The 24,214-nt window shown below is 41.9% G+C and overlaps 1 long non-coding RNA gene across 1 annotated transcript; it reads left to right on the forward strand.

Moving 5' to 3' along the window:
- The first annotated feature begins 6,039 nt into the window (after nt 1-6,039).
- On the forward strand, nt 6,040-7,352 carry LOC133707775 (uncharacterized). The gene is made up of 3 exons (XR_009845273.1): nt 6,040-6,282; nt 6,364-6,465; nt 7,140-7,352. It is a non-coding gene; the product is annotated as an uncharacterized LOC133707775 (long non-coding RNA).
- Nucleotides 7,353-24,214: the final 16,862 nt, after the last annotated feature.

Consider the following 24,214-nt stretch of genomic DNA (forward strand, 5'->3'; position numbering starts at 1 on the left):
GATTTAAATGAGTATTTGTAAGGAAGCGTAATGAGAAAAACAAGATTGTGATACACAAGGCTCGTCTAGTGGCGCAAGAATTTTCTCAACGCCCTATGATTGATTACGAGGAGGCGTATTCTCCCGTAATGGACATCATAACGTTCCGCTACCTTATCAGTTTGGTAGTTTCCGAAAAACTGAATATGCAGCTTATGAATGTGGTCACAGCTTATCTCTATGGGGATCACGATACAGAGATATACATAAAAATTCCTGAAGGACTTAATATACCCGATGCAAATAGTTCTAGACCACGGAACACGCTCTTCATTAGTTTTGAGGCGTTCACTTTATGGATTGAAACAATCCAGACGGAGGTGGTATAACTGTCTAAGTGAATATTTAATTGGGATGGGATATGTGAATAATAAACTATGCCCATGCGTGTTTATTAAGGAAACAAGTTCCTAGTTTGGAATTGTGGCGGTCTATGTCAATGACATGAATTTGATTGATACTCCTGAAAAGATCAAGGAAACCGCAAAGCACCTGAAGTTGGAATTTGAGATGAAAGGCCTTGGGAGAACAAATTATTGTCTCGACCTGGAGCCCGAGCACAGTGCAGATGAAATTTTGGTCCATAAACCAAATTACATCCAGAAGATGTTAAGATGCTTTAATGAGGATAAAAGCAAGCACACCCATGGTCGTCTGAAGTCTAGAGAGAACCGTATAATCCTGCAGATGATAACGAAGAGATATTGGTGCCAGAAGTCCCATATCTAAGTGCAATAGGCGCATTATTGTACTTGGCTCAATGCCCTAGATAAGACATCTCATTCGATGTGAACTTGTTAGCTAGATATAGCTCTGCGCCAACACGCCGCCACTGGAATGGCATAAAAGACATTTTTCGCTACCTTAGAGGTACAGCGGATATGGCCTTATTCTATCCCTACGCATCAAGGAATGGATCAAACCCCCTTGATCCTCAGAATGATGCTCGCCTTGTTGGATATGCTGATATAGACTATCGATCTGACCCGCACAAGGCATGTTCCCAAACTGGTTATGTCTTTACCATTAGGAATACTGCAATTTCTTGGAGGTCTACGAAATAGACACTTGTTGCTACCTCTTCGAATCATGCTGAGATACTAGCTTTTCACGAAGCAGTATGTGAATGTACATGGCTAAAAGCCGTTACAAAGCATGTTCGAAGCACATGTGGACTGCATTCCACCACTGATGAACCAACCATTATCTACGTACGAGGATAATGATGCTTACATAGAGCAGATAAAAATGAGTTTCATCAAAGGAGACAACACCAAACATATTGTACCGAAGTTCTCCTTCAATTAGCAACAACAGGAGCATCAGAAGATTGAAGTTAAGCAGATTTGATTTGAAGACAATCGTGTAGACCTCTTCACTAAGTCACTACCAAAGTCTACATTCCAGAAGCATGTCCAAGGTATTGGTCTACGTAAACTATCTGAATTACCTAACATGTAATTTTCAGGGGGAGTCAAAATCAGGGGGAGTATCCTGAAGCATACTCATTTGACCATCGTGTACTCTTTTTGTCCTTCGTCCAGGGTTATTTTGTCCCACTGGGTTTTGTTACCTGGCAAGGTTTTGACGAGGCACATCTTTAGCATGGTCAGCCCACTTACTGCATCCAGAAGATGCTTTGATTTGACATATATGCATTTGCTCATCTTTTCCCTTCGACCACGGGTTTCTCCCACTGGGTTTACCGGGCAAGGTTTTGGTGTAGCAATTCTAATGCATCACTCTCATAGACATACTACCTACTTATGGTGCTGATAAAAAGACTCCACCTATCTCTAAAGCTGTGATACTACTAATCCACACTCAAGCGCGTTGTGCTCTTTTTCTCCTTCGACCAAGGTTGTTTTTTCCCACAGGGTTTTTGACGAGGCAACTTAGAAGCGCATAGCAGGGGCAACACTATTGACATGGAATATCCAAGGGGGAGTGTTGTAAATATTAATGTGGCTATTCATGTAATAGCAATTAGTGTTGCGTGATATACGCCAATTAAGATTGATTGGTGATTAACATAATATAATTAGCGATTGATTGATTGTAATCAGACGAGTGATTGATGTAATCGTTAAATAGTTACCTTTTGTAAACCTGAGGTACTCCTATATAAACCTCATTGTGAGATGAATAGAATCACTCCATTTCTCATACTTCATTCTTTGTGTCTAAAGTCTCCCTCTCTCAAATTCTTTTACTATCGTTTTACAACATTTACATATTTATCATGTGCAACATCACTAACCCAATTGCTATTTGAATCTTGATACATAGCTGCTTAATTGTCTATGAAAGACAAAGGATTGCCCTCCTGCAATTGAAAAAAAAATCCCAAATAAACAGTTATTCAAGAGAACATTTTAATTAACTCACTTGAAACTCATTAAATTTACCTTGGCTGTCCTTAAAGCATGTTGAATGAAAGGCATAGCTCTGCCATGATACGTACTCCTTTGTCTCTTTCGGCTACCTGAATTCTTCTCGCATTTATCCTTTATAAATATTGTGAGGTTAACTATGTACTCTAAGATTTTTAATCAAAGCATAAACTGTAATATTATTTCTTAAAAAAAAAAACATACGACAATAAAAACATTTTGAAAAAAAAAAAAAAAAGACGAGTAAAGAATACATACAATATATTTTGGAAAGGTGTAGAGTTTATCACATAGCCAATGTGACTCCTCTGTCGATATCGCACACCATAGATCCGGTGGAGGAAGCGTGGCTCTTCCCCGAGCAAGTGTGCCACATTTTTGGTAGTGATTGTGCAACTTCTACTTGAATTGAGTATACGCCGAGTGCATTTTATCATCCACAAAATAGATAATTTTTGGATGTTCTATTTCCACATTAAAGTGTACCTAATTATGAATAAAAATAATCTAGTATGTTCGGAACAAAAAATATTAACTTTCCATTAAACCACTTTGATTTAAACTTACCGTCAATCCCTCTCGTAGTGTCCTCTTAATATTTGTTGGAATCTTATTCCATCCGCGGTAACATACCGGAACTCGACTTCGAACCTCAATCCCTATAGGGGTAGTGAACTTCTTATTACTGTATTCAGTATTTGGGACCCAATGCTCTTGGTCAAATATTATCTCCACCTTCTTGTTGCCATTGCTAGCAATCATCTCAATCATACATTTCCTAGTTGTTTTGCAACGTGTTTTTGTTTCAATTCAGCAAGGGTAGAGGAAGTCTCTGCATGATAAGATAAAAAGTATAAGAAGACAGAAACTAAAACTAATATCTTATAAACTTATGTTTAGTTATATATCAAATCATCGTTAAGGATAACAAATGACTTATGTATTCACATCTTTACCTGAGTTGTGAGCTGAAGGATGTTGATCGACTTGTGGCTCTTCAAATGGCAGTTGAGTTGTCAGTGGTGGAGCCAGAATTTGAGTTGAAGTGGGGCACTTACAAAATATAATAATACTTATTTTTGTTAGTAAGAATAATGAATTATGGAAACGCTATGTTTGCAACAAGAACATGAATTTAGTTCAGTTCTCAACATGAATTAAAACAAAATTTTAGGTTCTGCAGAGCATAGAGGGCAAGTTGTAGCCTAAATGAAGAATCCCCATGCACTTAATTTGAAGAGCCATGAAATTAGGCGGCATCAATTGCTCATTCTCCTGTACCAACGATATTGTTCTTAGCTAGCTTTGCTTTTCCTCAGCTGTTCCTAATACTTCATAAAAAATAAAAATAAATCAGTTAATAACTATATTAAGTTTTTAAAAAATAATTCAAAAGTAGAATAAAAGTAGTGTTAATATCCAAAAGATAATATATTATATGTGAAAACAAATATTCAAATCAAGAGGGGAAAAAAAAAACCACCACCACAACAACCAATACAACTCGAACTCAGCATCTAAATGTTTTGGACTAAGCCAACTTCCATTACGCTAGAGCAGCTACATGCTAACATAATCAAGCCAAATTGTATATATAACGTAACTGCATAGTTCAGAATAAAAATAAAAAATAAAAACTCTAGTGGGTCACGGGACCCACTAGGCCCCAGTGTGGCTCCGCCCCTGTGAATTATTGTGGATGCTGCATTAGAAGTTGCTCTCAGTGCTGGTTGTGACGGTCGTTGAGAAGCTGATTTGGATGGTCTTGTTGTTGCAGTAGAAGACTTCCTTATCATTTTTCCTTGGCCAAGTTGCAGAGATTGAGAGGACATTTGTAACACATAACAAAAAAGGTTGAAATGCAAAAACGAGTGCAAACAAAAAAAAATAAAATAAACATCCACACATATTTTTTGTATGTTCCCAGCAACCTGCAAAAAAAAAAAATGTTAGTTACGAATACAAACTAGGAAAAAGAATACACACACACACACATATGAATAAGTTCAAAAACAAAAAAAGTTAGTCTACGAATGCAATTAAACTAAAAATGTTAGTTTCGAATGCAAATATATATATGTATGTATGTATATATATGGCCCTTCCAACGAGGGATCCCTTTTTTTTGTCAACTTGAGGGACACACTCGCAGCCGTTGGATTTGTTTTAATGAGCTTGGATGGCTGAGATCAAGTTAAATGATTTACCCCATTCTAACCTATATCACCCCGAGTTCCAAAGTACCCAATTCTTTCTACCCCCCCCCCCCCCCCCTTCTCTCTCTCTCTCTCTCTCTCTCTCTCTCTCTCTCGCGAGTATCAACACTCAGAGAATTCACCGATTCGCATGCCAAGCACATCTCTGGCTTCAAATTCTCTAGAAATCAAGTGGGTTTTCTATTTGTAGTGAGTATATGATTTCTTGAGGAAATAGTTCACTCTTACCTCAGATTTCAATTCAATAGCAACAATTTACATTGAAATAGCCCATCAGTCCAGAGCAATCCCATTGCCATTAATTGGAAGAGATGTTCTCGGAGCTACAAGGATAGGGTCCTGGAAGATTCTTGCTTTTCTAGTACCAGCTATTGAGTTGTCATATAAACATAGCCTATGTTTGTCCCCTAGCCTCTGTTTGTTCCTAAAGTATATACCTGTTTGAACCTAAATTTGGCAAAGCCCACGTGGCAGATAATTAAGCTAAGGCCCACATGAGGCAGGACTGGGCCATGGTGGGCCGTGACAGAAAAAATGTTTAGCTTCCGGCTAACTTTATTTGAGGTCTGGCTCGCCTTAGCTGAGGTTCGACTCACTTTATTTGAGGCCCGGCTCACCTCACCGTAACTGAGGTCCGGCCCACCTCACCGTAGCCGAGGTCCGACCCACCTCACCGTAGCCGAGGTCCGGCTCACCTTAGCCATGGTTCTACTGGAGGTTTGGCTAGCTCTAGCTAGCCACAGTCCTGGCTAGTTTTAGATAAGACCAATCTTGCCATAGCTAGAGCTGACTCTAGCTAAGGTCCGACTAGCCTTAGCTGCGACCAACTTTAATCAAGACCAACCGTGCCTTAGCTAGCCCTAGCAAGGCTCAGTTCGATTCAGTTGAGGTCGCTGATGAGAAAATAAAAGTCACTAAATATCACATCATACGTTCAGAGCACTAATTGTGACTGTTACCAAAGAAATTTTAGAGAATAAGCATTGAAGAGTCATGATGATCAATTGCCAGTTGTGCGCAGTAAAGGAATTTTATTTTTAGAATTCAATTTGTAATAAACTAGGTCTCAACAATAAAAGCTGAGATTGAATCTGTTTCTTTTTCTTTACTCTGTACTATAAAAAGGGCTGTAGACACTACTAGAATTTTGGCCTTAGACATCACGACAATTACATCGGTGAGGAATTCACGCGATGTAAAAAAATGTCATTAACATCGATTTCTCAAATACCGATTTCTATGTATATTACTGACATCGATATTTACTGTTGACTGATGTCTAAACTTTGATTTAAATTTTTGCGGAAAGGCTGAGCGGCTAAGTTAAATTTTTTTTAAAGAAAACGCGGGGATGAAAAGTTGTTTCCCACACTTAGACATATTTGGACTAAAATTGACTTAAGACTACCCTAACTATTCGACAGCCTCTATTCGACAGACAGCCTCTATTCATCCTCTTTGTTCTACGCCTCCGACCAAAACCTAAATCCTCTTGGTTCTTCGAATCCAACCAGAACTCGACGCCTCGTCCTCCTTCTTTTTCGAGTTAGACCAGCTCCTGTGCTCCAAGACAGTGAACAGGATCGGAGATCGAGGCCGCCGTTTCGGAGAAACTTTGAGCTTCTGAGTCATAGGTAATTCACTAATCTGTGGAATACATGTTTGTGAGTTCTGAATCACCGATCTGAGCTTTTGTTTCTTAATTTGCTTCCAAGGATTTGTGTTTCATCTACCGAGGCATTCTTCATTGAGCTAGGCAAAGTTCGAAGCTTTGCATGACCATGTAACTGGAGCTTTCTGGGCATTCTTTATCTCTGGTTCGCTCTTTCTCAATTCTTGTCATTGTTTGTCATTGATTTGGGAAATTTTGGGGATTTTGTTGAGTTTTAGGTTTCGGTTTTTGCAAATTTTGGGTCTTAAACTAAACCATAAGCTTAAATTTCCAAACTTTGTTGGACCCATTTCACCAAACGTAGCATACATGTCCTTGAGTGGTCCGCCAATGTCAAATTTTGCTTGTTTATCAACTAAAAAGCTTCACATTATCGATGTGATTTGCTTCAAGGAAGGTGCATGCTTTTGTGTTTGTGCTTCAGTGATGGCTTCGATGGTAAAGTTTTAAGCTTTGAGATGAGTACTGATATGGGTATCGATTGTTTTGATTAATCAGTTTCTGGGTTGATTCTGATTTGGTTCTTTACCTATTGATTCTTGAAATCTGGCTTATACTTGCTCTTTTAGGAAAGTTGTTTTAGAATAGTATCTGTTGTGTTTTTTGGGTTTATTTGAGGTAGCTCTGAACTGGGGTTGTCCTACTGGTCTTGGGTTATGTATATTTCTTTTCTAATTGCCAATTGCTTGGGCTTAGTTGTGATTCAGAGATGGAGCGTCTTCTTTCTTTTGCTTTTTGCTTTGATTGCAGCACGTTTTGACAAATTCTCATTCCACCTGCACGATTCTTAACGTACACTCTTTTCTCTGTTTTCTTCAGATCCCATTCCTCACTACTACGTTGTCTGCAAAACCCAATTCCTTCTTACCCTTTTGTCCCTTCTCATGATTTCTCATCAAAAGACTGTAACTCAATCACATTGAGACACAAGCCTCTGTTTCTACAATGATGAAGACTGCGTATTGGGTTTTGGTTGTTTCCATAATCTTGAGCTTTTGCGCATTTGGGACTTCCTCGATTGAGAATTATCACCAAGCGTGAGTTGTTTCGATTGCCTCTGTTTTTGAATCGCAGCATTTGTTTGTCTAGACATCCTTGTTAGAGGTCCACGACCAAAAAACACAACAGCTCAATACAAATTCAATATTCTCAAATTCTCTATCGCATCTCTACACTCTATCAATCTACAGAATCTCTCGTCAATTATTTTACTTACTGGTATTTTTCTTGTCTTTCCTACACTTTACATTCTTGCATATTTATTTTGTCGTTCTTTAATTCCTTGCTCATTATTTTTCCTGCACTTGATTTCTTTGCATCTACTCTCCTGCATTTACTTTTTCACAAATCATATTAAGAAAATCATATAAACAAGTTTTTAGGGTTCATGCGTTTCTTCGTCCGTACTCATATTGAATAAAGGCATCAGGATAACACCTTATACTTTGATTTTGTTTTTACTGTGACTTGTGAGTATCTGCATACTATAGATTTATCAATTATCACTCGCACTTTCACATTTACTCACCAAGTTGCATAGCACGAACACTCCGGCTAGCAAAGCCGAATCGTGTAAAGTCCTTGCATCCAATGCAGAGAGAACCCCGCGGCCGAGATCGATCCTTCCTCGGCCCACAGTCAACTGATTAGAAGTCAGATCAGCGCAAACTCAGTAACCTAGATCAAAACCTTGCTTGGCCTCTCGGCCGTGAGTTGGCACGCCCGCACACACGTCACCAAGCCAGAAGGATGCGTGTAAGCCAAGAAGACTTCGGCCGAGTGACACGTGGCCGAGACAATTTTTGAGCGAACAATACCTTTTCCCTTTTTTTTGCTGATATGATGTTAGGCTATGCAAATTGAAGTTCAAAAACAATAGCTATAATATATTTCTTACTGATTGAATAGAAAATTGAAGTTCACATACGTGCATTTTGGTTTAGTCTAATCTGAGTGTTTGCTTGTAACAGCTTGATCAGAAGAAAGAAAATGCATACATATTGAAACTTTCACGGAAGGGTTTCTGTACTTTGATTGAGAAGCTGCTAAAGTTTCTAGCTCCAATGGTGCCTAACCAAGCAATGTAAGGCTCTTGATTCTTCACCCCTGTCTATTTCCGTCATTGAATTTGTACTTGGTATTTTGTTTCATGGATTTTTAGCTATTGATTTACTGAACTGGAAGTTAGTATTCTTTACTACACATTAGTAAGTTGCAAGAATTGTAGTATTGTTTCGTGGTTGGGGATTTTGTGGTTTTTTTAAACTGCAGGATCATGTAGGGCAGCAGAAATCTTCAAATAAAAGTGATTACTATCAGCCCATAATTTGAGTACTTTGTATTGTAAAGTTTGTGCTTTCTTAGTGCAGTCCAAAATTACCTATTGGAATAATTGGGTACTTTGTATAGAATCCTTAAAGCAAGTGAAACTTTAGCAAATCCTTTTCATTCTTGCCTTATGATCCATTGAGCAATGAGGAGAGCCATGTTGGATGCATGTCGAGAGGATGAAGAAGCCAGCCAAACACCCCTTACCATTGATGTTGTCACTATCAGTTTTCCTATTTGTTGTATCAATACAATTCATGTTTCTTTATTATGCAATTCTAGTCTCTTGTTGGTCTGAAATTGGTTATTAATGCTCATTATCAAATGTTATTCTGTCAATTGGATTGCATTTCTGAAAACTTATGAGAATGTATTTACAAACATTTGCAAGCAGGCAAGCATATATAGCATATGCAGGGATATATAACAGATGTAGGGATTGATAAAATTCAATGACTCGGAAACGTAAATGAAAGAAACTGAAATTGGAACAGAGTTCAAACTTCAAATAATGCCCCAATACCAAAAAATTGAAAAAGAAATACACAATAGACACACATGACGGAACTACTACTCAACAACAGGACTGGAAACAATATAATCAACCAATCCATTGAAAAAGGGCTTTGCAGACAAGTTTTCAATAGTGCTTCTCAGCAAAAGGATAATCTACAGTGATAAACTTCAAGCCTTTCAAAGAGAAGCTTTTTTTCACTAACGTGCTGATAATCTCATCAACCAGGCCACCTTCTTCAAACACTTAATTACACATCTACAGTACTTCACTGTGATATTTTGGATAACAAGCATCCAGGGCTTAACTATATGGTTATTGTTAAGAGCCAAAAACCAAACTACCCTACTATTCCAGACCTAGCTTCAACATTGATGGTGAGAACCAAAAAGAAAACACTAGCAGCAGCTAATCAAGCACAACATGCCTTCTCTGTCTCTTTAAAATTACCACTGAAAAGAAAACTTTGCTTGATCAAGCACCGCAACAGCTAATCTTCCTAAGCACAACATGTACATGGGAAAAAGGAAGGTCTTAATTCTTTGAGAAAAAATTTCAGACTCTATGTATGGTATAGAGAGGTATTAATATTACCTGTGACGAATAACTATCATTATCTATGTCATCTCCACTAAAACTTTCATTTGTATCAACATCAGCAGATCTAAAAGGGCAAAATAACGTCCATGTAAAGATGAAGATTGGATGCACCAGAACTGGCAATGCATATATTTCCTGAGAAGTGTGATGAATGTCAGCAACGTACATATGGCTCCTAGCTCAAAATTTGGATTTGGGATAACTGTGCTTTAATGTGTTATCTAATGTATGCAATATGCAGTACATTGTAGTAATGTACAAATAATGACATCAACAAATGCATTGTAAAGTGAACTTTCGTCTCTGTTTTTTATTTTTTTTGGTCGATAAGAAACTTATAAGGGGTGGATAAAACTTTTGCCTCTTTTACAGAAACTAATACTATTTTAGTCATTCTGACAAAAAACACTGGACTATTTTCCCTTTTCAGAGGCAAGCCAAATACAACAAACTCACAAACAGACTAAATACACACAATTTAGAACCCTCAGAACACCTATAGTCAATAATTCAACAAAATCAAAATAATTGATTCTTTGTACATATCAATAATGACCAAAATTTAACAAAGCTAAGAGTCGTGTTATGATGTTATTGCAAGACGATGATGACATAAAGGGTAATAAAAGTAAATTGCTATCTCGATCTTTTGCTTTATTCAATTTTTCTTATTGATATAATCCATTGCTATGATGTTATTGACTGTTATTTTTTTTCAATTTAGTCAAATTATCTTAATGACCATTCTTCACACGTGTTTCAACAATCCAGAAATTAATAATCTAGAAATGAACAAACAATGAACAATCAAAATCTTCAGAAAACAAGGCCTCTTATATACACAAAATTGGAAAGAACCATTATGAGAGAAGAAGAGTCATACCTTATTTTTCTTAGAAATAAAAAACAAGGAAACTATAGACGATTGTTTCTTTGAGCTATCTCTCTGTGAGCGGGCTCTTAAGCTTTCTCTCACTCCTGTTTCGTGCTCTTTTCTTCTGCGAGCGCCAAATAGGAAGAGATAAAATTGGGAATCTGGAAGCTGAAATGGGTTATAGGTATTACAAAAGGGTAAATCACTTGACTTAATCTCAGCCATCCAAACTCATTAAAACAGATCCAACGGCTGCGAGTGTGTCCCTCAAATTGGCAAAAAATAGGGATCCCTCATTGGAAGGACTCTATATATATATATATATATATATAAGTTCAAAAAAAAAAATGTTAGTTACGAATGCAAATTAGGAAAAAAAATATATATACACACACATGTTACATAAATAAATAAGTTCAAAAACAAAAAACTTTAGTCTACGAATGCAGTTAAACTAAAAAAAAACATATATATAAAAATAAGGGCAAACAAAAATTTTAGTTTACAAATGCAATTAAACTAGGAAATATATATACACACACACAAGTTCAAGAAAAACAAAATGCATTACCTCTTAATTGGATACATCCAATAGTATCCTACTGGGTCAGCAAGTTTAGCCTCTCTAGTTTGCATATTATCAGTACAATCTCCACCTCCCGCCAGTCCAGATCTGCAATTTTGAGTGTCTTTGTGCATATCTGCTGAAAAATGAGATAGTTCTACAAGTGAAGCATAAATCCTTTTCTTCCAATGATTTTGTATTCCGACAGAAGAACTCGCTGCAATAACACATGACGATCGTGACTTTTCAAACCCCTTATCTTCCAATCATCTAAATTCACATTGTGTGATATATTTGCCGCATAACCATCTGGAAATCTAACTGGCTTGAGGAATTTGCATATGAATGTACGTTGAGGCGGTGTAAATACATATTCTGCATGAGAAAAATCAAACTTATTTTTGTCCTGCTGCACCCACAAATCTTTCTTAATATTCATTTTCTGCAAATCCAGCCTTGCCTTGTATGTGTCTTTTGATTTCCCTTCCATATGCAATAATGTTCCAACTACGCTATCACATATATTTTTCTCAATGTGCATGATATCTAGATTATGTCTGATTTTCAATTTAGACCAGTACTCCAGCTCAAACAAAATACTTCGCTTAGTCCAATTTAGCTCATCATCAATTTTCTTCCTCTTCCTATGCTTATTATTATTTGGGTGTTTACCGATTTTCACGGAATAACGTATTCACACTGACAAAGTATGTCATCACGGGAAAATTCTCTAGGGGGAGAGTAGAGAATTTATGTCAAAAGTATTTTTGTTGGTATCTTTGTGCCATGAATGATCCATAGGTAAAAAAAGGCTGGTGTCCAGTATATCCAATCTTACTCGTCAACTTCTTGTATGATGTATCTCCATTACAAACTGGACATGCCAAAAAACCTTTGGTGCTCCAACCAGACAAATTTGAATAAGTTGGAAAATCAATGATGGTCCACAACACAACTGCACGCATGGTAAAATAAGATTCGGTCATCTTATCATAAGTCTTAACACCCTTCTCCCACAGCTCCTTCAGCTCATCAATCAAAGGACGCAAAAATATATCAATATCTTTTCCTGGTGATTGAGGTCCTGAAATCAATAATGTCAACATGGAGAATGGATTTTTCATGCATTTCCATAAGGGCAGGTTATACGAAACCACCATCATAGGCCACATACTATAAGAAGTACCCATGTTTTCAAAAGGATTGAAGCCGTCAGTTGCAAGGCCTAATCTGACGTTTCGTGGATTTTTCGTAAAATCAGGGTACATCTTATTAAACTCTTTCCAAGCTACAGAGTTTGCCGGATGCCTCATCTCACCCTCCATATCAACTCGTTTATCCTTATGCCATCTCATGTCATTCGATGTGTGTCTAGATCTGAACAATCTTTGTAACCTTGGTTTCAATGGAAAATATTGCAATACTTTCTTAGTAACCTTTTTTTCTGTTCACGATCACTGTTCTTATATCGTGTCTCATTACACACCGAACATTTGTCTTTCTCTTCGTTCTCTTTGTAGAACAAGGCACAATCATATTTACAAACATGGATGGTTTCATACCCTAAGCCAATACCTTTTAAGATCTTCTTGTAGACATAATATGATTCGTGAATATTATTTAGCTTCAGACACATCTTCTTCATCATTTGTAACAAGGTATCAACAGACTTATTGGTCCAGAGATTGTCAACTTTGCAGTGAATCAACTCCACAACAAATGTTAGAACTGAATATTCTGTGCAACTAGGGTAGAGTTCTCGTTCAGCTTCTTGCAGTAACTTATCGCAGTTATCCTTATCTTCATTATGAACACCGATAGTATCGTATGCCCCTTGGGTATCCTGATTTCCTAATGTATCTTCTATATCATCGTCTTCATCCTCCCGTATATCATCTCTATCACCTGTTACATGTGCATTACTCATTGGAAAAGGATTGTTCATCATATCAAATATACCTTTATTGTGTTTAGATGTATCAACTGGGCTATTCAGAATAGTTTGACTTTGCACTTGATTATGTTCTCCATGATATATCCATGGGTTATATGTTGTTACCATGCCAGTTTCAATAAATGGATATTGACCACGTACGGTTGATGGGTGTGAATTTGTGTTGTTGCACTTCATGCATGGACATGAGATCTGATTATTCGCATTCACATGATGCTTCGTAACCTCAAAAAAAGAGTTTACCCCCTTCTTTAAATGCATGAGTTGACCAATAATTTAGATCTGAACCCCACTGAGTCCACGTCCTATCCATCTTTGGGTCAAATTATCAATAAGATCTGGCAGCTCCTCACTGAATTTTTGACAGATCGAACAGGTTGATTGAGATATGGGACTGCAACCATGAGAAGAAACAAACAATCAAATTCCAAGCTCAAAGTTTATTGCTTCTTCTTCTTCTTCTTCTTGTTTCTAAATCTCAGACACATTCCTTTTTTTTTTTGGGTGTTCTGAAGGGAATAAACCTATTCCTTTGTAATTGTTATTAAGGGTCAATATGATTGGTTGTTCTGCTAGCTGCTAGCTAGTTCAATAATCAGACTAATTGAGATTGTTGAGCATAGATTTGAATTAAGGTGGACAAGGGGATGATGAACTATTATAGTACGTAACAGAGACGCAAAGCTGTATCTGCCTATATGTATATTTTTGGGGAAGAGGTGGATGAGGAATAGAATTAGCCAACCTGTTTGACTTGCCGTCACACAAGTCTAGAACTTGCATAAATAATTTTTTTTTGAATTAATGCAAAAATAATTTTCTTTTACCCCATATGAAGAATTAAATATCAGTTTATACAGGGATATATTGAAAAATATTTTGAAAATGTTTAAGGAAAACCAAAATTGGGAGAGAATTGAGTCATTCTTTCATTGATAATAAGGGCCTCTTTATATAGAGGATTACAAGACATAGAATCAAAGTTGTACAAGGAAAGATAATCGTACAATTAATCGGATATATATGAATATCTCCTAGAATATCTCTAATTCATAACCATATTACAACTTGGTCAAGTAACCAAGAGTTTGGGCCAGACACATATTCTGGATTTACTTGAACACTCCCTCTTGTGTCGCCCAAACGTGGTGCTCCTCTCGTTGCCTCATTAAAAACCTTGCCAAGTAACAAAAACCCAGTGGGACAAAAATAACCTCGGTCGAAGGGGAAAAAGAGCACAACACACCCTTCACGTTTCGAGACCATACATGTAGACATCTCCCCTTGATGACAACGGTCATGAGAGTTCGGATAACTTCCGCAAACGATGCTACCAACATGTTTCTCGAAAATGGAATTTAGGCAATGACTTAGTGAGCAAGTCTGCTACACTGTCCTCAAATCGAACCTAGTTCACTCTGATCTTGAGGAGAGCTTGTTGTTGCTGATTATGCTTGGTGTTGTCGCTTTTGATGTATCCTTGCTTCATTTGTTCAAAACAAGCAGCATTATCCTAAATGCTCGTAGGCTCATTTGTGGTAGACTTCAAACCACAATTATTCAAACATGCGTAATTATGGATCCAATCCATATACATTCACAAACCACTTCGTGAAGAGCAATAATCTCTGCATTCTTCGAAGATATAGCGACTCAGGTCTGTTCTGTAGACCTCCAAGATATCGCGGTCTTACCTATGGTGAACACTTAACCAGTTTGGGAATGACCTTTATGTGGGTCAGAGAGATACCCAAGATCAGCAAAACCTTTCAAAACACATGTCGTTTTGGGATGGGGATAGAGGACGCAGGCCAGTGTTGGCGGCGTTCCTGGTGTGTGATGGGTCTGAATCCATCGTCTCTCTGTAGGGATAGAACAAACCCATATCAATCATACATCTCAAGTACCGAAAGATATCTTTTACACCAATCTAATGGCGTCGCGTTGGTGCAGACCTATACCTTAGCTAACAAGTTCACTGCAAATGAGATGTTCGGTCTTATGCATTGAGCTAAGTACAATAATGCACCTATTGTACTTATGTAGGGCACTTTTGCCTCTAGCACATCTTCATCATCATCCTTCAAACGAAGAGGATCCTTTTCAGGATCAAGACTACAGACGATCATGGGGTGCTTGAAGGCTTGACCTTGTCAAAATGCCTAAGCATCTATCAACACGATGCTCAAGTTCCAAACTGAGACATAATCGTGTTCTCCCAAAATATTTCATCTCAAACTCGGATTTCAAGTTTTCAGCGGTTTCCCTGAACTCTTTAAGGGCTTCCAATGAAGATCATGTCCAACATGAACCGCGATAGAATATGAAACTTGTTATGGAAACGCGCGGGCATATCCCTTCCCAATCAAGTAGTCACTTTAGTGAGCGTTTCAACCTTATTGTATACGCGCTCCGTGGTCTAGAGCCACTTGACTTAGGTAAATGAAGTTCACCATGAACCTTCATGTACATTCCATATCTAGATCCCTATAGAGATACGTAGTGACCACATTTGTAAGCTGCATGTTCAGTTATTCGGAAACTACCAAACTGACAGGGTAGTGGAGTGCAATGACATCCATTCCGAGAGAATATGTCTCATCGTAGTCGATTCCAGGGCGTTTTGTAAGAAGCCTTGCGCCATAAGTCGAGATTGCCATCTATTTTTCTCAAAACGCTTTCTAACGAAGACTTATTAGTCAATAGGTTTTATGTTAGGAGGTGTTGGCATCTGTACATACTACTAGGTAGTTCACTAGGTTTGGCAGTCAACTGGGGCCCGTAGGAAGACCCAGGTACCAGGCCACGGGCCGGGTTCACATCCCACCATGATGGTTCGCGTCAGGGACGGCACCCTGGGCGCAGGGGGGTCCGGACCTGATCAGCACAGTCCATCTAAATATACACCAGAAAGCTAATATAGCTGCAAGGGGACAACATGCGTCCCACATCGAAGATAAGGGGAAACCCCTTTCCCTTGCTCGAGTATTAAAGCCTCAACACCACCACCTTTTAAGGGTAATAACTCCTTTATGCACTATTTAGATAATTCATCTATATATTGGTATCTTACTTAGGCATCGGAGGGGCATAAACCGTCCGGTATGGTTTATCCCTCTAATGTTGTGTCTCTGGTATAGGATTGAGCAGTTGGATCGGTACCCCAGGTGGTATAGCATTCTGAGTGAGGTACCCGGAGAAAGCCACCAGAAACAGCATCACTGGCTCAAAAACCTTCCTCTTCGTTAGAGAATCCAAATGAACCTGGATCGCATCTTTCCATTTAGGCCAAATTTCTCTATGTTGTCATTCATTCATCAACGGAGCGTGGTTCGATATCATCGGGCTCAAAAAACTCATACGCAACTACATCATCAATTATGATGGAGTTTCTATCCCACGTCTCACGTACACTAGTGTAATTTTCATAGAGCTCTATATTCTCAGGAATATGTTCTGACGTTGAGGCGTCCCCTAACGATAACAATAATCCGGAAGATTCTCATAAGACGGAGTTTGAGTCTTGATGATCCAAGGATTGAGTTGTGCCAAAGTATCCTTCGAACCCACGGGCCTCCCACGCATCCTAGTTGGGGCCATGGCCTGTAACGCTAGAATGCCACTCTGTTTGGCGTTGGCGCCATGCCTACCTCCGTGTGGGGTGGCACTACGTCCTCTCGTAGGGACGTTCTTCCTTGCTGGCATATTTGCAGCAGATGTGTGATCTCGTCACTTTAACAGGGATCGAGATGAGACATAGTGGGGACAGACCACGACAATTTCTGTCGTTCCTGCTGAGCATTCATGTTCTTATCTCCCCCTAATAACGGGGAGACTGTCTCATCAAAGTGACAACCTGCAAATCTAGCGGTAAGGAGATCGCCTTGCAAGGGTATTAAGTGGCGAACGATTGTTGGAGTCTCAAATCCAACTGAGTTGCCTATTTATCTAGAAGGACCTATCATAGTGCGCTGTGGCGGTGCAATTGGCACATAAATGGCTAACTCAAATGTGCGTAAGTACGAAATACTTGTACCCAGTCACTAGCTGTAACCCAGAGATAGATTGAGTGGCGGTGGGTTGTAGACGAATTAGTATAGCTGCATGCGATATTGCATCACTCCAAGCGGATATAAGGAGAATGGTGCGCATTACCAATATCCAGGCTACCATTGTAGTCGTTTCCGTGGGACCATTTGAGTGTGTACATGAGAATATGATGTCCAACATCAGTCCCACTGCAATAACCATCGAAAGTTTTCGATGTAAACTCTTTAGCAATGTCAAATCCACTTGACTGAATAGGATGATCCGGGGAGAAGCTCGTTGTCATATGATATTTGCTAGGAGTGTAGTATAAGCAGCATTTATGGGTAGACAATAGCACAACACGTGACCAGCGTGTTTGCGTGTCAACCAACATCATGAAATATTTAAGCGTCCGCAAATTGGTTGAATCAGTCCACATAATTCCCATGGATTCTATGTAAGAGCAGAATGAGAATTTTTCATATCCTTTGCATAGGACGGTGTCAGTCCTAATATCCCTAAGAAATAGGCTTTGTAAACGAGCGAAAGGCTTTAGAAGCAACTAATGAGGATTTTGGTTGGGCCTGAGCGTCTGAAACGCTATTTGAAACAAAGTCGGTGATTGCAACATCACCAAGGGCGCCATCACCATGATGGGCGCCATCCATGGCGTCATGGATAAGGACTGTGCCAGCCCTAGGTTAGTGGTGGACGGTGGCGGTGCCAGAGGCAGCAGCGGCGGTCACACATAGTCCAGGAATTAATCGTTGATTCATGCTTCGTTTTGCTCGAAAGAAAGGATGACCAGGATGACCTATCCTGTCATGACAAAGCCAGTATGTGTCTAAATCCAAGAGATCTTCTCTCATAACTTCATTGGATTTAATAGCTCGAATAGTGACATAGAGTCCACTAGAGAGACACATAAACTTCTTTAAGATGCGCCTTTGTTACAATCGTTAGAGGTATTGCAAAGGAACTTACGTCCGTTCTCTACATGCGTTTGTGCATGGATTCTGTTGGCTATTCATAGGTGCGATTTGCCATAGGAGCGTAGAGAATTTCTGTGACAGTAATCAAGGTGCCATTTGGCAAGGGGAACTTGGGCTATTCCATGTCCTTTAATTAATACTGATGGCCCAGCCATCGTAGTCACAAAGTAATATGCTCATAATCAAAATGGAGTCATAATTAAAAGAACTCGAAATTTTATTCATAAGCCAATGGAGTACATCATTGTCTCTTAACCATTAGGAGAATTTAATCCAAATGCTAGCTAATGCAAAACAAAGGTAGTCGTTTAACTTCTTTCGGTAACTCCAAAATAAATATGACCAGGTGAGTAGAGAGATGTCGGTGGAGCAAAGCTCGCTTAGCTCGCTTAAGTACTACTTATCTCAAAACCTTCCTTGATATCATACTCATTTTGGATGAGCCTATGTGAAGAAATACTAAACCAATGGCATTTACTACAAAGTATATGACAATTGCCTATTACATCTCCTGGAAAAATAAAGACTTAAACAGAATTGGCGATCTATTGATCCCAGCCAGATTTGTAGTCTTCAACCCTTCACTCTAAATCATCTTCTTAATCTTCTTGTTCCACATAGTGAGCTTCTCTTGCTTCACAATATGCTTTGTAGGCGGTGACAATTTCTTCACGAGCTCTACAAATGTATGCCCAATGATCGGATACTCCACATCGAGAACATACATCTCTTTGCTCAGACTCCATTGATTGAGGCGCTTTGAAAGCGCCATTTAGATGGCTCTTAGTGTTGGGGGTGCCACCAACATGGCTAGAGGCGTTGCCTCCCTCTCTCTTTCCATGTTGACCTCTTCAGTTCCGTGTTAGCCTATTTTGGCGGTTACCTTCCTAAGTAGAGCGATTATATGGACCAGAACATCCAGAAGTATCCCTAAGATTAGGGTTTCGCTCTTGGCGCCCTCTCTTAGGAGCGCGGCTATAATTGGATTCTGGAAGATGCCCTATTTCTACGGATCTTGAATTATAGTTCTTCACAAGGTTGTTGTCATGCTTTTCAGCGACATTCATAGCTCCAATGAGCTCATGAAACCTTGTGATCCGTCCTGCAGTAACATTGATTCGATAGTTCTTAGCAACCATCAATGCAGAGAAGTGGAAGGTAGAGAGAGTCTGCTCAATCAACATCGCATCTGTGATCTCTTTACCACAAAATTCCATTAAGGATTTAATGAGAAGTGCTTCCGAGTTGTAGTCAAGAACCGACTTGAAATCACAGAAGCGGAGGCTATGCCATCTCACTTCTAGGTCAGGAAGAAGGGAGTCACGGACGTTGCCAAATCTTTTTTCGAGTGAGACCCACAGCCTTCTGGGGTCTTCTTTATTCATACACCCGTACTGGAGCGAATCATCTATATGACGAGTCATTAGGATGATGGCTTTCACCTTGTACATACATGTACATTTACAAGCATAATTAGCTATAATGGGCTACGCTCATTGTACCGCCAGAGATACTAATTCCCGCCAAAGGAATAACATACATATACACCACCAGGCGAGCTACAGCCTGAGCCTCGGATCACCCCCAGATCACCGCCGACGCGCCGCCACGCGCCGTGCCAAGATGGCACCAGAAGCTCCTGAAGCTGGGGACTGAAGCACATCAGTCCCACATCAAAAACAAGGAGAAGATCAGCCTTCTCCTCACCTATAAAAGGTTCTCTCCTCTCTCCTCATTAATTACGCATTTAATACTTACCTGCTGTTACTTTGTCAACATAAATACATTGACTAACTTAGGCATCGGAGAGTTGAAGACCGCCCAGCGCGGTCTCCCTCTGACACCCTCTGTATTTTACATGACAGGTAGCGGAAACTTTGAGAACATCACAAGTATCGATCCGCCCATCGGATCAGCGTTAACAAAGGTCTAGCTACCGCTGAACTTTTAGACATTAACATTGGCGCCGTCTGTGGGAATCCTTGAACAAAAGGTCATCCCATCACATTCACCATGACTAACGATAGCGGGGGAAACGCTGAAGAGCAGGCGGACCAGTCCGCCATTCCCCAACCCTCCGACCCAGCGGTAGGCGTTAACTGCGCACTATTCACTACCCCAGCCATCCCCGGCGTTGAGGCAAATCCAAGCAGCAGCCGCACACCGGGCTAAGATCTCATCACTATGTACCAGCTGGCACTGGCGGACCTTCACAAGGCAAACAGAGAGTGTGAAGAGGAGCGCAAGGAGAAGGCTGAGGCCCAAAAACAAGTGGCTACGCTGATGTCACGTGTTGATGAACTAAAAAGGACGCTGGAGGCCACCGCCAATCCAGCGCAGAGCGAGCAGTCACGCAGCACCAGGCATAGTCAGCCCGGCACCGGTACATTGGTACTGGGGCCAGTCATACATATGCAGGTACCGCTGGACCCACCTAAACTATTGGGGATGGGACCACCGCCCATCCCCCAACTAATGCTGGAGCAGGAGGCGGAGCCACTGCCGCACACCAACTGCTCGGAAGCTAGAGCGAGGACTGAAGGCAATCCGCCTGTGCCAAGGCGCAGACAGGTCCAGCGGAATATCCAGGATGGTTCCACCGGCAATGCAACCGCCCAGATATTGGAAAGGATATAACAACTGGAGCAGAGATTAATCCGGGAGGAGTCGGGCACCTCAGCGCCAACTCAGAATCCACTTTTCGCTTCCAGACCTGGGCCCTTCACCACTGCGATTCTGCAGGTTATCAGACCAGCGTATGCTAAAACCCCAAAGATGTCACATTACAGCGGCATGTCTGACCCCTTCGTCCATATGGACACCTTCAAGAAGGTCACCAACAACAAGGGATTTGACGACGCCACCCTGTGCCACTTGTTCAGTGAAACGCTGGATGGTGAGGCTATGAACTGGTTCTTCGAGTGTCCGCCAGGGTCTATTGATTCATTCCATGCACTATCACACGCCTTCCTCTCTCGATTCATTTTATTGTCCGCGGACATCATAACACAAGTCAGCTGTTCAGCGTCAAGCAAGGGGCAGACGAATCACTGAAGGCATTCGTCACGAGATGGCGGGCGGCAGCATCTCAGTGCCGCGATCTAGACAAAACAATGGCATCGGCGGCCTTCAAGCAGGGACTCCTCAAGGGGCCATTCCTCTATCACCTCAACTACAGTCATCCAAATGTGGCATATGACCACGTCATGAGTGAGGCGGTCATTCACGCCCAGGCGGAATTCATCACATATGGAGAAACCCCACTGCCACCAGCAACACCAACAAAGTCAACGCAACCATCCTCCAGTCAGCAGGAAACCGCTAACAAGACTCCTTCAGCGCCGCCAACTGACAGGAAGAGGGAGTGGCAGCAGGGCCACCACCAGAACAAGCGGCAGAGGGACCAACACTACAGCAAGGCCAACCGCCCAACCCAGGGGGATAACCGCAACAAACGGGCGGAGTCCTCTCAGCGGTACGCAGTGTTCACAGTCCTCACAGCTTCGTATAAGGAAATATACAATCAATGCAAGGATCAGATCCCACCGCCACCCCCACCAAGATACCCAAAAACGGGAAAACCAAGAAACACCGGCAAATGGTGCAAGTACCACGAGGACAGCGGTCACAATACCAATAGCTGCAATGCTCTCAAAACGGCCGTTGAGACCTTGTACCGTGACGGCAAGATGGAGCAGTTCAAGGTGCGCCAGCCGCCACCTGTGATCGCCAACGTTGAGACCTTGGGCCGCATCAACACCATCGATGGCGGTGCTCCAATCACTAGCATGTCCCACAGGGCAAGGAAGCGCTATGCACGCGCTAATCACCCAAAGGAAGTCTGCAACATCCGCTACGAAAGATCCGCCAAACTCCGAGCTGAAGGGCGACTGGTCAATGGCCGTTGGGCGCGAAATCCCCGCTAGGCCGCCAAACCCCAGCTGCTCGCAGAGATGGTAGAGGAATTCCCGTTCACCGTCGGTCATGAATTCTGCATAAGCGGCGAACGAGTCCAGGTCACTCGCGACCGCCTCTCTCTCCTCGACCACGGGCGCCTTGAGCGGAGCTTGCCGCGCCCTCTTCTGCTGGCGGGCCCCAATTGTGTCATCCCCCTCTTCCTCATCGGGGGAGTCAATCTGCCGGCGCTTTCTCTGGAGCGCCCTTGTGTTCCCAGCAGCGGGCCTCGACCCCTTCGCGGGCGGCTCCTCCCTTGCAGTAGTGGCGGTCTCCGCTGGCTACACCGTTCTCTCCTTATGAGAGCCGCGCCTGTTGGCAGGTGCCCTCTCCTTCTGCGGCGCGACAGTAGCAGATCCCTTCCTCCCGCCATCCGCATTGGCCCCCGCCTGAACGACCGGCAGCCCGTCACCACCAAGGTGGGAGTGGTGCGGCATTGGTAGCACCACTGGAACCTCGGACGGGCTCAGCGCTAGTGTGTCGGGGTTCACGACCCCTCTGCTGGGCCGCCAACCCTTCGGCATACATGGTTTCGAGGAAGTTATCGATCTCGGCGCGGTCCATGGCCTTATCGAAAGCGTCGCGGCTCGCTTTGTTACCTGGCGGAGTTTCTAAAAAACAAAAAAAAAAACTAGTTAGCCTGATACAGTATGGCGGAGATTTCTTACCAACGGCGCGAGTCAGTCGTTGATCGACCAACAACTCCCAACCGGTAAGAAGGCGAAAATCCAACAAATTGCGATTCCGCCAGCAGCCTCTGATGCGTGCCACGCGACACTCTTCTTCACGCGACAGGTTATACCGCAATCCCGCTGCACAAACACAATAATCTTTAGTAAAAATACAAGTCTACGCATTGGAGAAACCGCCAGCTATGTGCAGCGGAGACCGGTAAACAACCTCGGATATGTTGAAACTCCGACTTAATCCTAAACGTCGGCTCCCCCTCGTTGGACCCAGCTTGGTACTCCCACCCCTCCGTGGCAACGCAGAAGGTCCCCCGCCAGTAGGACATGGAATCCCTTAGGTTCTCAATCAGCTTGGGCTCTCCCTGGCGGCGGCTCAAATTCACCTGCCCTCTGCAACCTTGGAGCTTCACATACACCAGCTCGTAGAAATGAAGCACCTCCGCCACAGTAGGTCCCTCGTAACCATACAACCGCCATAGTGAGTTCAGCGCCAGCATGAACCGCTACATATTGGGGCAAATTTGCCCAAAAGCAAGGCCAAATTCGCACACCAAGATCTGAAGATTTGGCACCAACGGGAGTGTCACTCCTTGGCGGAATATCGCCTCGTGCACGACGGCAAACCCCTCTGGAAGAATCGATGCCTTCTCGTCCACTGCCGGCGGACGCAGCTTCACCGAACCTGGCAACCGGAACATCCGCTTCACCCGATTGACGGCGGCAACATTCATCCGCCCTCATGCTTCGTCAACAGGGGTGTCGTCCTGGAGGACCCACGCTGACTCAGCATCCTCCCCCGCCATCTCTCCCCTACCATCGGAGCCACTGGCAGCACTGTTACTTGCCAACCGCTCATCACGCCTATTTTTGGCAGCGGCGGCAGGCCCTAGGACTCTCTGGACGCGAGGCACGACCCATAGCTACTTCCCAGGGTATGGTCTGTAGCGGCTCAACCTCTAGCGGTTCTGGCAGTGAGGTTCCTGCATGGGCAGACGGACGCAACGAGTCAATAAATATTCTATCCGCCACGCCGAACGACACGTCAGACCTGGAATCCTCACTGCTCGAAATCTCTACGACGTTAGCCATCCCAAACCCTAAAACCCAAATAAGTTAGCGCAAACAAGATCTAGCCTATGCCTATATCAGTTATAACCAAGAACATCAAGAACAGTTTACCCAGAAAATGCCAAAACAAAAACAAACACACCTAACCCAGATTCGACCATCTAGCAAATCCCTAAACACCAACCCTCTGCCACACACCATAACCCACCCCCAAATCTCACTTCACACCTCGGAGCACACCAAAGAAGACAAGATAACACCCCAAAAACAGAAACAAACAAAAAACCCAGCAACCAACAGATCCAATGAAACAGGGAAAGGAATCAA

Source organism: Rosa rugosa, chromosome 5 (assembly GCF_958449725.1).
Source record: "Rosa rugosa chromosome 5, drRosRugo1.1, whole genome shotgun sequence".
Lineage (NCBI taxonomy): Eukaryota > Viridiplantae > Streptophyta > Magnoliopsida > Rosales > Rosaceae > Rosa > Rosa rugosa.